The sequence below is a fragment of the Rattus norvegicus genome, chromosome 7 (assembly GCF_036323735.1).
Source record: "Rattus norvegicus strain BN/NHsdMcwi chromosome 7, GRCr8, whole genome shotgun sequence".
In the NCBI taxonomy this organism is placed as follows: domain Eukaryota; kingdom Metazoa; phylum Chordata; class Mammalia; order Rodentia; family Muridae; genus Rattus; species Rattus norvegicus.
In genome coordinates, this window is record NC_086025.1 from 28,824,577 (window position 1) to 28,840,879 (window position 16,303).

Sequence of the window (16,303 nt, forward strand, 5' to 3'; positions counted from 1 at the left end):
AAATTCCCAGCCCGGCAACCCTTATACTTACTGGTGAACGGGACTGTGTGATTGTTAATCATCGCAGCCACTCAACATCCTGATATTTAGAAATCCTTAGAAAGAGACTGGATGCTCCCTGAAAAAGCCGTGGCAGATCACAAGAGAAGCAGCATTTCCAGGGAGCACCCCCCATGGGGCGTGACGAAGGCTTCAGAGCTAACAATATAGCTGTGTCTATTCAAAGTCGCCTGGCTTCACATCCAAGGTGCTTACCAACTGAATGCTGGAACAGATGTGCACGCCTTTGAACTGTCTCCAAACTCATTTTGGTGGGCAATTCCACACCTTTCACATGGCTTTCTTCTTCGCCTGCTCTATGCGCTGGTCTTCTGCCTTTTCAAGGATGGTGGGCAAAGTTAGGAGTGCAGCTGTCTGAGAGCATGAAAATGGCCCGAGATGTTAACATGTGATCTGATGGCTTCTCATATTGAATACGTTTGATTAGCTATAAGGGACATTCATTGACACTGCTTGTTGTCATTTGCCACTCCTTTTTTTCTTTAATTCATAGACTGATTCTCTCCTCTTTGTCCCCTCTGGTTGTATTGTCTGCAACTGGCCTTTATTGAGATCTGAGCACATTGAGTTATGGCAGTTTTTCAACAACATTGTTATTTTTAAGCTTATTTCAGGAGGTGTGTGTGTGTGTGTGTGTGTGTGTGTGTGTGTATGTGTGTGCTTGTGTGTGCATGTACATGTACATGTATACATGTGCACAGAGGCTAGGGATGTCAGATTCCAGGAGTTATAGGCAATTATTAGCTACCAGATATGGGCATTGGGAATCAAACTCTGCTCCTTTCTACAAGACAGGCAGGAGTTCCTACCCAGTGAGTCACTTCCCTGAACTCTTGATTTAGAATTTTTTATTTTATTTGTTACTATTAATTTCTGCACACACGTGTGCATGCACATGTGCATTTGCACATGCATGTATACCTACACGCATGCCATGGAGCACACAGTGTGAGAACTTTTAGGAGTCAGTGCTCTTTTCTGACAGTGATTTCTGGAGATGGAACATTGATTGTCAGGATTGGGTGGCAAACACTTTCACATGCTAAGCCATCTCACCTACCCTTCAGTGTCATTAAGGCACAAGGCTGCATGACTCTCATCTGATTATAATTTAAAAACCTTCAGTAAAGCTCTTGTTTTCTATGTCCCCAAAATGAGTTCTGGCCATCCTTCTTCTATTGGTTTTTCTTCTTTTCTCTTTATCTAAAGGCTTCTCAAGAGAGCTGAGCAATTTAAGAATTAGAAATCCAGAGTCTACTTTCACACATTGGCCTAGCAACTTCCAAGCTTAGCATCCTTGGGTAATTTGCTTAACTAACTCTCTGAATGTTAATTGTCTTGAAACACAAGGCTACTCTAAGAACCTAACTCTTGGGATTATAGTGAGCATTAAGTGGGATCGTCACCAACACATACACACACACACACACACACACACATGTGTACACAAACATATATACACACACAAACACACATATACAGACACATGCATACACACACAGACACATACACACATATGTGCACACATACATACATACACACACATACATACACATGCAGATACAACACACACACACACACACACACACACACATCTCTTATTAAGATCCTCATTCTGGTTATATTTCAGTCCACATGAACTCTCAAAGGCAATTCTAGACCACATAGTAAAGAAAAAAAAACTGCATTTATATTTAATATCCAAAGCACATGATGGCACACAGATCCAGCAGTATGTGCTGGACATTGCAATATCTCCCTCTGCAGAGGGAGCCAGATTCTTAGGCATCTATGCTAATCACACAGCTTGAGGCATGATATATACATTGAGATGTTTTAAATTCTTCTTTTTCTTTTTTCCTTTTAGTTAGTAATTGTTAGATGAGAAAACACTGAAAAGGAAACTATGGGACACATCCTCAAATAAAAGGGAAAAAAAGAAAGAATTTTGAAATATAATTGTGAATCACCAAGAAATGGAAATCTTCGATAGATGGAAAGAAGGGACCGTCACTAGCTGAAGGATGCATGACTGATTAAGAGCAGTGTTGGGTGGAGGGTTGGACGTTAGACGGGGCTGTTAACAAGACACTCAATGTTCGTGTGAACATATGTCTTTCTGCTCTGGACTCCAGGCCCCAGCCAATGGATAGCCAGGAAGAAGAGCATGACTATCCTAAAAGTGCTAGATTTTCATATCAAAAGGATACCAGTATCCCAGGGGTCTATCAGCAAGGCATGGAGTCAGCATAGCTTGGTGGTAAGTAATAGAATATGAATTCTGGGTTTGAGCCTGGCTCTGGCAATCAAGCCAGAGCTCTGTGGCCATGATCGAGTTGCTGAATTCCTCACTCTAGGAATTTCCATAAAACAGATAGGAAATGCTTTCCATATGTGAAAGTACTTTTAAAATAATGTTCATTTAAAATAATGTGGTCTGGCAGAGTTATTGAAGAAATCGCAGTACTGGTCACGGCCACTAAAAATAAGATACTTGCTATCCAGTCATGAAGACCCAAGTTTGGATCGCCATGTAAAAGTCCAGCTCTGTAGCATATACATGCAATCCCAGTGCTGGAGAGGCATACAAGGCGCTTGCTGGCCAGCCAAGTCAGCCAAAAGGGTGAACTCCAGGTTCAGAGAGAGACACTTTCCCCTCCATAAAATAAAAATAGGGAGCACATACATCAGCAGGCATACATGTACACATATGTAAACAGAGCAGGGGGTATATCAGCATCACACATGTACAGACACACATAAACAGAGCAGGGGGTATATCAGCATCATACATATACACACATGTAAACAGAGCAGGGGGTATATCAGCATCATACATGTACACACATGTAAACAGAGCAGGGGGGATATCAGCATCAACATGTACACACACACATAAGCAGAGAAGGGGTATATTAGCATCATACATGTACACACATGTAAACAGAGCAGGGGGTATATCAGCATCATACATGTACACACACATAAACAGAGCAGGGGGTATATCAACATCATACACGTATACACATATAAGCAGAGAGGCAGAGGATGAACATTTATAGCAGACCTAGCATAATGGGCTTCAGGTTTCTCTAAAGGAATCTGTGTCTGCTGTCTTGGTGACTATTATCCCAGGGCGTTATCTAACCTCCACAGAAAGAATGTGAAGATCCAGAGAAATTAAAAGAAATTGTCCCCAGAAAGAAGGGGACAGCACACTTGCTTATTTTCAGAAAGGAAACAGTGATATCCAGGCATCATAACAGGAAAAAAAAAGTCATGATTGACTAGCTTCATGTCCCTTCCCCAGAGATACATTCTTAGATTCTAAATCAGGTGCCTAGGCCAGGAGATGAGCAGTTATGAGCATCACGGGGGTAAAGAGCAACAGCATCTTCTATTTATTCCCAATTTGGTGCGGTATACAATAGGCATGCATGGATTCCGTTCATATAAAGATGGATGGGCTGAATGAATGAATGAATGAATGAATGAATGAATCAGCAAATACATGAAGTGACATGACGCTAATATATCTATCTTCAGTCAGTCATCAAAGCATGATATCCTTATATCTAATATAGAGAAACAGAAAAATATGAGGGAAGTTCACAGCTAGGAAGCTTCTCACATCATCATTCCTAAAGGGAATCAAGCAACTAGTCTTGTCCAACCTCCATGCCTAATTCTCCATGGCATTGGGGCCCAGGCCTCCTAGTTCTCCTTGCATCTCTGTTGTGGTCCTCAGGCTGCTAAATCAGTGACAAGGATGGACACAGAGAACACTCAACAGTCTCTGTAATGACTTGGGTTTTGAAAAGTCACAAGTCCTTTGGAAATCAGAAGCTTACACATATTTCAGAAGGCTGGGACAAGTAACTAGACAGGGAAGAAGAAATACCTTAGCACAAAACCCACTTATGGCTGCTCTACTACACGGAGGAAGACCATCTGGAATCCTTGCTCTCTACATTCCTACAACCATTCTACTGCCCTGTGCAAGCGACCATATTTGGGGAAAAAAGTATATTTCAGAGGTAATTAAATTGGGGTATAGAAACAAGATAATTACAACTGAGGGAGGGTAAAGCCTAAAACCAAAGAGAATAATAGAATAAGTGAGGATAACCGAGAAAACATGGGAATAAAAGAGAATGTGTAGAGGGGAGGGGAACATTCAGATGTGAGTGCTATGTCTACAACTGACGGAGACACCACTAGGAGCTGGAGAATGCATGGAGTGCATTCCTCTCAGAGCCTTCGGGAAGAACTGACCTTTATTTAAGGTATTTCAGGCTTACAAATCTATGGGAGAATACATTTCCAACTTCTCAAATCATAAAATTTGTGACACATCATTATTTGCCTAGAAAACTAACTCAGACTTTTGTTTGGACTAGCCCACAATAAGACCTAAAGACAAAATGTAATGTTTGCTGAAAATTCTTTCATTGATGATTACTTATAAGTATACCATGTGCTCTGTAATACTATAGATGTTCTTTTGGTTTTTTGAGGGTTCTGACATAACTGAGTAGGGCTACTAAGAAATAATGAAGAGAAGTCAATCTGTAATATAGCAAAGTGGCAAATGTTACATAGGGAGAGGAAGCAGATGGCAGAGTCCTCTGAGTAGGAGTCACTTGTGCAAAGAACTGAAAGTGTGGAAAGAATCCATGATAGAATATGGAGGAAGTACACTTCGTGTGGAAAGATTTTGAGGAGAGAGATGCGTTAGGTATTTGAGGAGCAGGGTGGTGAGGATGGACGTAAGCATGATGGTGCACAGTGAGTGACATGGTTGGGGTAGAAGCTGAGGATGAGAAGGATGTGTGGGGTTTCTAAAGCCTGTTATCCAGATAGCTTAGCCTACTTAGCTAATTCCAGGTCAGTGAGAAACCCTCTGTCAAAAACCAAAGGTAGGGAGCACCTGAGGCTTGTCCTGTGGCCTGCATGTGGACACAGGCACACACACACACACACACACACACACACACACACACACACACACACACACACACACTCACAGTTAATCAGCAAGGCAACAGTAGCTCTCCTCCAGTGACCAAGTTATAATTATGTCACTTAAACAATTCACCTGGCAGAACTCAGAGAAGAGTTTAGACAATGTTGTTCTGTTTCCTCTGACTCCTCAAAAGGCTTGCAATCAAATAATAAAGCCAACAATAATAATTATAGACTCCACTAATCCACAGTGTATGTTTAAACCCGAGAAACTTTCTTTTTAGAACCTGCAAACAATACTAATTATCGTTAGGTAACTGATAAACAGCACAGCGATGAACCATTCTTGCTGTGGTAAAATAATTGAGATTATAATTAGGCATGATTAGCATTATTATGAGTCAATCATATTTCCGTGAAAAGAAAACATATTTGGCTAAGAGGATATAATTTTGTCGTTGGTACTGTACAAATTCTTTCTGGTTCAGCTAGGTCACCCATTGTATTTGCCAATCAATTATTTTAGCGATGACTGGAGATTTCCATTTTAACAAAAGCCCATTTTAGCAAAGAGCGGAGCTTTCAGAAGCCTTTCTAAATCTTGATGCATCCAAAATCCTTTCACTGACTCTGTCACTGTCACACTAAACTACATACCTCATGACTGTTTGCCGGTGTCTCAGTGAAGGCCACAGTGAAGAAACGGTGGTTACAGGATGACAGTGTGGAGAAGAAAGTGCCCTTCACCTCTTCAGGTGAGTATAATACTGCTGTCCTGTATGTAGTAGGGGAGGGTTTGGGGTGATATTTAATCATTAAAAACTATATTTTGCATTTTCTTACATTATCTATTATCTTTCATGGAGTTTAGTTACTCATTAAAGTTCTTCTCTACACCAACCCTCCCCCTCAGAACTTTATTTTTTAATTTTTGTTTTCCATAATAGAAAAGGAAATGAGGGGGAGTCTTTACAAGTAGTCGAAGGCAGGCTGTCATAAAAGACACGGAGACACGTCATTGAGGGGGATTCAGTAGCCATGTCATGGAAATAGGAACAGGAAGTGAGAAAAAACAAGGAGACGCTCCAGTCTGTGTCACTCAGGTCGTTGGGATCTGCATAGCCACACTGGTAAAAGCCAAAGAAAGCGATGTGATGTATTTAAAGTGCAAGGCAGAATGGGGTTTGCCAGAAAGACATCGGGGTGCTTCCTCAAAAATATTCTTGCTGTGCTGAGGACAGGACAGGGGGAAATGAAAACCACTAACCATAGTGACAGTCACAATGGTGACTGTGACATAAAAACCCAATGTAGTGACAAGCATTTGAACAATAGGAAACTGTTCCTTTGTTAGGTCCTTTGATAAGACTTTTATCCTGGGGTAGGATTAAAGTTTCCTAAAAAAAATTATAGTATGGAATATTAAAATGTCATATATATTAAAAAAAAAAGAAGCCTGTTGAGTGACTCCTTGAAAGTCAATGTTTTCTATAGAATCAAAAGGACAAAGATGTCCTCAGATGTAAATTTAATGAAGATAGGGCATCTTCCCACTTCAAATGACCTAAAATAGTATGGTAATAGTAGACACAGAAGTACACAAACACACACACACACACACACACACACACACACACACACACACACAACCACAACAAACTACAGGTACTTAAGGTTGGATTACAGCGGTTCTGCTGCTCTTTACAGATCTCAACGTGTTTATCAATAATTTATTAGGAAAATGTCAAAATGTCCTTGTCAGGAAGGTACACGGGATAATGGTACTTGTTTCTAAAGACGGCTCCCGCAAGAGGCTGCAAAATGCTAGTCAGGTGTCGGTGGCGCACTTCACACTTCCATCCAGCCTCATACTTAATGACTGTGGAACAGGAATCAAAGGGAGACGCAGCTAGAAACAACCTCTTTAAATGGGCATCCCTCCACGGCGAGATGCAGATGGAGTCTGGGTTTGTGACTGACACACTTTGGCCCTATCCCGAGGCTAAAAGACTCTGAAGAATATTTTGCAGCTCCTTTATACTCTTAAGCACCCCAGATGATCACTGTGGATATGGCTGTGGCCTGATGGGGGTGACTTTTAACACACACGTGCATACACACTGGGAAGACACTGGCCTTCAAAGAAACTGCAGAAACGTGCGGCGCTTTCCCATCCCTATGCTCGTAGCAATGAGAGCTTAATTGAGAAGGCTGCGTCTCCATGTAGGAAGGACCCTATCCCACCGGAAATAGGATTTCTAGAACGGATGACTAAAGACGCTTCATTTCTTTGCTTTCCCTTGTGCTTGGAACCATCAGTGCTGCTAGTAACGTTGGTGAGAAGATCATTTCTTCACCGTCCCACGCTTACTGAGCAAGCACCTCCCGACAATCAGAGAGCACCATGGGATCTTATAGATTCTCCCATCTTGATACCCACACACACACTTTCCCATCCACTATGTATTTCAGCCCTGCTATTAGTTAGCTACTGGTGGTGTATCGATAAAGAAACAATAAGCTCTACCTTGAGGAACATAGTTTAATGGCTGTATCTGGCTCAAAATCATGTTCATCAACCTTCATCGAAACATGAAGTGAATTCCATTGTATTACGTTTATATTCGTGATGAGCTTAATACTGAAGGGACCTCAGTGATATAATTATTATATTTTTAAGTCATCTCTAGATGTTGTATTTCTTTCCTTTTCTTTTTTCATTCTTGGATTTTAAAGGCAGTCTGTTAAAAAAAAAAGATTCTGTAGTCAAGCCTAGGTTATGATAGCCCAGGCTATCTCTCAGCTCATTATTTCCCCCACCTCACATTCCCACCCCATAGTGCTGGGATCCCAGATGTGAACCACCATGCCCATCACTAAGCCATGTCAAAGTTGCTTCAGCTCTGTGATTTGAGATTTGCAAAACATCAAGATACCCGATGTATATAAAGACAAGATTAATCCGTTGTCCTAAACCATAGAGGGGATGCTGGAAAATTTAAAATATCCAGAATCTAAGGTGAGGAATGAAATACTATAGAAATTCAAAGAAGATATGGCAGAATGGCTGAGATCCTGTCCTTAGAAGAATGACCATACACAGGATTTCAGAAGCATGGAATATGGTTAAAGATGTGATGTTTATGTTTTTCAAATGAATAGTTAATAGGATTAAAAATTCTGACCCTTAGACCAATGCCTATATTTGTTTGTATGAAAAAGAAAACAAAGAAACCTTAGACAATGACTAACTTCTCATTATAATCTGCATTCCTGAAGCATTATGGACTGTTGTTATCAGTAGCAGCCTAACACTATAGAAGTGTGTGTAGCTCTAATTTCAAGGTGAGAGAAAACACCTTGTGACATTCAGTCACAAATATATCATGGAAAGTATCAATCAGTATAAAGTTGAATGGGTCTGAGGTGTAGGTCAGTAACCACTGTACTTAGCTTTTATGAGGCCCTGAATTCAATCCCCAGCAACTCCCACAATCTAAATTAAGCCCATGTCAGGGAATCATGGGAAACAGGAAGATACAAATGGGAGATTACAACAATTTCTTGTCTTACTGCAGACAAGCATGTTACTCTGTGTCCAGTGAGTACTTATCGCTGTCATTGTTTCCCCCTTAAGTTGTCCACCTATGAAAATTATTCACCTAGACTATGATCCAGAAAACCTGCAAAGTGATGCAAGTGAAATATTTGTGTTGGCTTCATGAAGCCTGCAATGGTTTCAGGCTCTTATATTGAAGGCCTTAATGCCCAGCTGACAGTTCAGAGAGGTGGTGAAGCCATTACCAGTGGGCCTTCTACAAGGTCATTTATCTTGAGTGTTTTGTCACAGGGACAATAATCTGAACAACACATAAATCTGTGACATTGTCTAGGCTTTTGTTGATAGGCATGACCAAAATGCAGCCAGTTAGAGGAAGCAAATCTTTGACTAGCATTTCATTAGTAGAATAATAGAGTTGATAGCATATCCAGGCCAGAAAAGAGGGCTGGATGCCTGGCCACTGATTAACCCTGGACTGGTCTGTGCCATCACAATGGGCCAATCCTCACTAAAAAGGAATACATTCTTTCTAAAGCAGAAAGGGAGATAAACAAAAGAAAAGGACATCTCAGAAGGAGCTGGAAAAACTAAAATCAATACAACATAAACAGAAATTAAACAAAAGGAACCAATAACTTTGTAGTTCTTACCATGATCCAGGCACTGTGCTAGGTATGGGGGTCATAAACATTGATAAGACTTGTTATCAGGTGACAGGGTCAGGGTCTCATTGTATATCTCTTGCTAGCCTAGAAGTGGCTCTGTAGATCATGCTCTCCTTGAACTCACAGAGATCTCTTTGCCTCAGGAGTATTAGGATTAAACATGCATAACACTACATCCAGCTTAATAGAATGTTTTATTAATCTCCAGGAATTCACCGGCCAGAGCAATAAAAATCTAAATGATAAAATTAGTGTGGTAGAATACAGTAAAAACAATTTCTGACATACTTTAAGATAGGACATATATACATATATACAACACTGAATGAACTAGGCGGTTGTGTGTGCACACAAACACACACAAAAGACACATATGCATATATATGCAGCAATAATTACAGAAGAAGAGATTGTGGATTGGAGAAAGATCTGGGGATGAGAGGGAACAGTTGAAATGAGGTGGTGGATTGGTAGAATGTCGATACATTAGTCATGCACTATCAATTATCAATGAAACAAAAGTTTAAAAAGTATTACACTTATAATCTCAAGAAAATATGCAACATAACCCCAAATCAGAAAGATATAAAGTCCTTGTACCTTTTCCAGTAAACACGCTCATGCACAAAACGAAACTGTAGCTCTATAAATATATACAAACATCCCTTTTTAACAAACAAAATGGCTGTTTTTTATAACCACTAAATGAATAGTGTACACTGGGTAAATATTTTAAATCAAACATCTGATTAATTCATGCCCAAAGAGAGTTCAGTTGGCATAGACGCTACAGAACAAGCCAAATTTAAATGTCTGCTTCTTCATTAAAGCAAAAGTCAACATATATGTACACAGGTTAGCTCAATTCACCTAGGTTTCACTGGTTGCCACACCTAGCATACCAACTGCCTATCTGATGTTTTGTTTCTTTCTGCTCTAGAAAACAGGATTCTGTCATGTGGTTCAGCCCGACTTGGAACTAACTGATCATGGATCCCAAACTCATGAACCTTGTGTCTGTCAGGAGGCACGAGTCACCACACCTGCTTTTGGTCTAAGTATTGCAACCCCAGGCCTGACATCCCCTGAGATGATGTTAACTACCAGAGCTTGGCTCTTGTGTCAGTGATCACAGGGTTCTGCAATATGGTTCTCAGTTTTGCACTCCTCCCTTTTCCGGACTCCCCTTCACCATGTGACTTCTTCCTCCTGAGAAAGGCTTTAGATTTAGCCAAGTGATCTGCTCAGGTCAACAGACTGAGGCAATGGTCTTCATCCCTGTACTCCAAATGAGAGTTCTGAGACTGACCCCGACCTGCATTCCCTGTGTGTCCATGAACCAGAGGAGAACCAAGAGGAAACGCTCTAACTCGAGCGGAAGGCAAAAGTTACCAAATTCCCTGAAACTTTTGCAAGTATCAAGGACTAGGAGGTAGACAAAAAGGTGGGAAACCAAGTACAGGAGCGGTACCCAGATTCTGCAAGGTTTGTTCATTTTTATCTAGCATAGCAGGAAACACCTTTTTTTCACAATAGCCCCCGACACACAAAGCCTTAGTTTCTTACCCCTCCAAATAGTTCTTCATTAACACACACAAATGCAACTAATGTGAATTGTCACTATCCATTCAGGGCTGTCAAGTTTTTGTTTTTGTTTGTTTTGGATAAGTAAAAGTGTAAAGAGACAAGAGGACAAACGGAGCACAGGATGCCACCATTCATCTCCCCCAAGTCCCCACAGCCTTCTTCTATCTGAAGCCTGAGAGCCACCTGCTCGCTTCTGCTCTGCCAACCGAGAAACAGCGGACCGACAAAAAGGAAGAAAAATCCATTCTAAATGGATATGTGACAATATAGGGCAAGAAAGTCTTGAAATCCACCAAGAGTTTTAATCAATAAGACTGACAGCATAGAACATGCCAGAAGCCAGGCAGAGGAGCCTGGGAAAAGCATTCAGGAAACAGCCTGAGCTGCACTGTTCTGGCAACAGACTACAGCCCAGGAAGCGGAGGCGAAGACCGAGGCTCTGATCTGGGAAGTGAGGGAGCTAGAAGGGCTAATTAGTTCAGCAAGGGTCTTTGTTTGCTGTTTTCAGAGTCCAACATCCCAAACCTGGGGGAGGATTCTGAAACCCATTATCTACTTTCAAAAGTTGGGTTTGAACAACACAACACGCCTTTTCTTCGTGCTACCCAATTCCCAGCTGCAACCCGAGACTCCCTGAGTGCGCATGCTTCAGAAAAGGCAAAAGGACTTAATTAAATTTTGCACGCGGCTTCTAAGTGGATTGCTGGGGTAATACCGAGATTAATTAGTTTCGTGTTGTTAATTCAATTCAAACGTTGCTGATAAACTAAGACCATCAAACTCCATTAAGAGAAACAAAAATTTCTTAATTATGACAGCATCTTTGGGGGTATAGAGTTGGGCAAGCGTGTTCAAACTCCATTCTTGATTTCTCCCATTTGATATTGGGGGCTCTGCTGTAGTCAAGGCTCAACGAATGATAAAATTGGTTTTAAAAAGCTCTACCTTCTCATATTTGACATTGTTGAGGGATGGGGAGAACAGAAGGGTCCTTCTGAACCACGGTGCATGTGGAGGTCAAAGGTAAATGGAAGAACTCGTTTTCCCTTTCAACCATGTGGGTCCTGGGGTTACATCCAGATCATCAGCCTTGGAGACAACTGCTTCAACCTGTTAAGCTACTGCACAACCTCCAAACCCCCATATTCAGGGTCTTTTTTTAAAAAATGTTTTTAAAAATCTCGTTTTCAAAGCTTCTTTTTATCCTCTTAAATGTGACATTGTGTCCTGGAGAGAAGCACCCCAAGTTGCCATGCCCCTCTGAAACCCACTGTCCAGTTAGCTCAAGGCACTCCTTTGTAACTGGAACCTTCCTCCAGAATTTCATGTGAGCATGCTCACCGGTGTGCACACATGTGTGGATATACTTTTCCGTTTTCTCCTCATTCTTAGTTTGCAGCACACGCCCCTCACATTACCTAAAACATCTCCCGTGAGTCCCAGGGTTGCCATTCACCTGGGCTATCTCAGCACTGCACAAGGCATTACTGCATCTCCTGCATTCCATAATTTTTCAACAACCCCTCTCCCCACAAAAAATTAAGTTCCTGAGTGTCAGGAGTACTTTTTATTCAGTGAGTCACTCAGTGAATTGCGCTTTATACAGAGGAAGAATTTTACCCATATTTTCTTGTTATATTCATTGTTATATACATTCATACATACATACATACATACATACATACATACATATATATACATATATATATATTCATATAGTTTTAGGGCTGGGGTTTGAGTTTGGGACTTCGCGCATGCTAGGCAAACACTCTAAGTCACACCCTCTCGTCCATGCTATGAGTTACATCCCCAACCCTTCCACATCTTTGGAAGAAGTAAGAGTTATGGCTGACTAACAGCCCAGTCTGCCGGGAATCAGTGTTTCTGTGCATTGGTCTGTCATAGGTTGCTGCCCTGAAGAGCCCCAGGATTCCCTTCTAACCAGCAACCTGTTTTCCCTGTGGCCAGATTAACCCCATCTTCCTCTTTTGGTAGATCCTTACTTGCTTCCCATTCTTCATTTTCCCCTTATGAAAAGAATGTCTTTTAGTTGAAAATACTCATAACAGAGTGGGGTTAGGGAAGCATTTTCCGTACTCTAGGTTATTGGCCATGGAATGAGCTACAGGCATTAAAGTTAGATGTAAACATTGTGTGGGACGTCTTAGAAACCTCCGCATGAATCCGGTACACCCTTTCCAGTCCTTCCTCCTCTTCCCCACCGAAAGTATAGAAGCAGTGGCTGACTATCTAATAGCCATCTGGACCATAATGCCATGAGCCCAAGGTAAAGCCTCTGACAGTTTTCATCCATCACTAGATAAGCCACACCCACAGCAGCTGACTGCAACCTACTAACATATGAGAGAAAAGAAAGAGACCTCAGAAATCTCTTTGCTATTTCAGGCATTACTTTCTATGTGGCGGGTCGGTCTTATTTCGTTATTTAACAATGGGTTCAGCCAGGGTCCGCATCTCCGAGCCGTTCCTGATCCTCATTCACAGAGCAGCAAGTACGCCATGGCTCTCACGTGTTTACCTGAGGCACAGGTTCCCCCTCACCGGTCTCTTGCCAGTTGTAACTGTGTTCTATAGAACCTTTTATTTTCCTTAAAAAGCATTATAATTATTATAAAAGCATATCCTCAACTCTAAGCTCCACTGGACCTGGAAGCCTTTCCTTTCGTGTCTTACCTGTTTGCACTCACCCCGCTCCCCCTTTGGTACATTTTTTTAAGACTCTGCTGTGTGCCTGTTGGATGTTCTACTGTCAACATTATTAAGCCTACTCTCAATATTAAGCAAGGAAGGGGACCACCTTACTTTCACTTGTTAAACCTCATAACATAACAATTTTCCACAGGACGGAGCGGATCCTGGAAGAGTTGGAAAAGGAAAAGCATGCGGTCAAAATATATTTGATCGCGATATCATAAATAAATAGGATCAAAGTATAATCAAAAGGTAATACAAAAAAGTAATAAAAAGGGAATTTACAAATAGGAAGACCAATTCCCCACTCCAAGGGATCTTCCTCTTGTGGATCATCTTTGCTCTGTTCCTTTGTCCCACCGCGTCCTTTGTTACGGTGCTTCCCACTACCCGGAAACTCACTTTTGTGTGCATTTGGTTGATGTGGGATGATGTCATACAGGTGAAGCAGGTACAAGATAGAATGAGGCCTGTCATTGGACAAGAGGAAAGGATGGGCTGGAGAAAAGTTTGAGGGAAGAGGAGGAGACTGGAAGAGAAGTCACGAAGAGAACATGGAGGCTGACGTTAAGATTCCCCTCTGTGTATTTACAGGTTGTTATGAATATTCTTAAGGGATGGATGTGTGTACAGGCTTTGAATGTTTAGGTGGGCAATTATATTTTATCAATTGGATCAGAGGTTACTGGGTTTTGTGTTCTTTCTTGTGGCGATTTTACTTTGGGAGAGTGTGTGGCAGCAGAGACACTGGTCCGCCATGGTGTTGGGATGTGTGTTTCTGGCAAGATAGCTACCAGATACTTTGAGGCACTGCAGTGCTGGACCTAGTGGGGGATAAAGACAACCCATTTGTAATTTTACAACAACAGATTGATGTCTGCTTACGTTTTCTACAGTCCAAGCTCCATGAGAGCTTCGGCTTGGCTAGTGCTTGTGGGACAAATTCACTCTTCTTTGTGCATGGATGCATGGTCAAGACAAGAGTGCCCACCCACCAAAAAAAAAAAAAAAAAACCAAAAAGTTAGCATGCTTGCAGTGAGCACCTGAGGAATCACATTGTCACCAAGCACATGTGTGCACCTGCACACACATGAATACACACTCACAATAACTAGGTCTAAAAGCAAATAAGAACCATACAAAATAAATGAATACATTTTTATTGTTACTAACTGCTTATGTCCTATGTCGTCTTTTCGAAAAGTTAAATTCCTCTCTGTTCTTTCTCACTGTATAAACGCTAAAATGTCAAGGGTTCTGGGTTCTGTCAAGGGCGGTCAACAGCAGAGTATTTCCACCCTAATTTTTAGCAACAGAGCCCTATTTCGAAGTCAAATGTTACACAAAGGTACAAGAGGGATGACTTCCTGTAACTTACACAAAAGCAACTGCGGTGGCCTTATGTGGGACCCTCACACCCAGACAGACGAGATCTATGTTGCTCTCTAAAGCAGGGCAAGTTTGTTCCTCTGTCCTTCCACACTGTCATTGCCTGACGATCCCTAAGGCAACCTTGGGGAGACTTGGCTTCATTCAAACTACATTACTGAATGCCTCTAGGGAGACTTCCAGCTCTAAGCATTATGAATCAGATAGAACTTTCTGTCTAAAATGACTGAGGCTCAGGGAGGTGTGAGGTCTCCCTGGAAGCCGAGGTGTACTGATCTCGCAGAGATCCAAGACAGCAGTGAAGAGGACGGGTAGCATCTGTAGGCGGTTAGATTACAATAGAACCAGGGGCTATGAACAGCCTGGATTTTCAGACTGACTCAAGCTGAGACAACCTAATTGCTTTCTCCCTTTCTTTTTTTCAAAAGGGAATGAGGACTGCATGATTAATAAAAGAGAGAGAAAAGAAAGATGTAACACAAGGCAATTTCGGTGAAGTACTTAATACATATCTAATAAAGTCTTACAAAATGAGTTTACTTTGGGTTGACTTTAGATTCCAGTACTTGATAAAAGCTGTTAGGTAAGGCTGATGACACAGAAACCAAGAATAGGTAGGACGTGTCACATTAGAGAAGTGTCTGCTAGCCCTGCCCCAGGAAGACACCCCACTCCACTGTTAGTTAACAGCTTTTGTTAATGATCTACATGGTGAGACAGAAGAGTTTCTTAATGAATGCCCTTAATATATGGTGGGGAGATGTCACGGATTCCATTCTCTACAGAGAGGTTTTCAATAAGTAAGTAGCACACAGAAACAGCTGAGAGCAAATTCCTTACAACAGTGTTTAGAGGGAAATGATGTGCAAGATTTAGAGAAAACATATTTCTTAAGACTTACCAAAAGCAGTTTTGAAAACTGAAGAAAAGGCAGTACTCAGTCTAACCATGAGATCAAATGCTCGCCTACATATCCAGGACGATTGTTTCCCTAACAAGACAAATGCACAAATAAGTAACCACAGGATGTTAGACAGTGGCAGAAGTCACGACTTTCTCTATGTCTTCTTTGTTCTTGACATGTTTGCTAATAGGAGACTGCCAGCACAGAATTAATATAGGAAGGAATTTACTTTTTTAAAAAGATGGAGAGAGAAGACGTTAGCAGAGAGAAGCAATGAATTTATTTAACTATTTTGTATTATTTGTGTCTATTTGTGTGTCCATTTATTTATTGCATGTGCTTGTGTGTGCAAATGGACATGAGCTCATGGGCATGTGGACCCCAGAGTACAAACTCAGGTATGTCCTCCACTCCCCTTTGTAAGACAGGTCTCTCACTGACTAGGAACTCACCAAATA

General features: G+C 41.4%; 1 long non-coding RNA gene across 1 annotated transcript; it reads right to left on the reverse strand.

Annotated features, from left to right (window-relative positions):
• Positions 1 to 235: 235 nt before the first annotated feature.
• Positions 236 to 6,331, reverse strand: LOC120093847 (uncharacterized). The gene is made up of 3 exons (XR_005487600.2): positions 5,999 to 6,331; positions 5,683 to 5,800; positions 236 to 414 (listed from the first exon to the last, which is right to left on the reverse strand). It is a non-coding gene; the product is annotated as an uncharacterized LOC120093847 (long non-coding RNA).
• Positions 6,332 to 16,303: the final 9,972 nt, after the last annotated feature.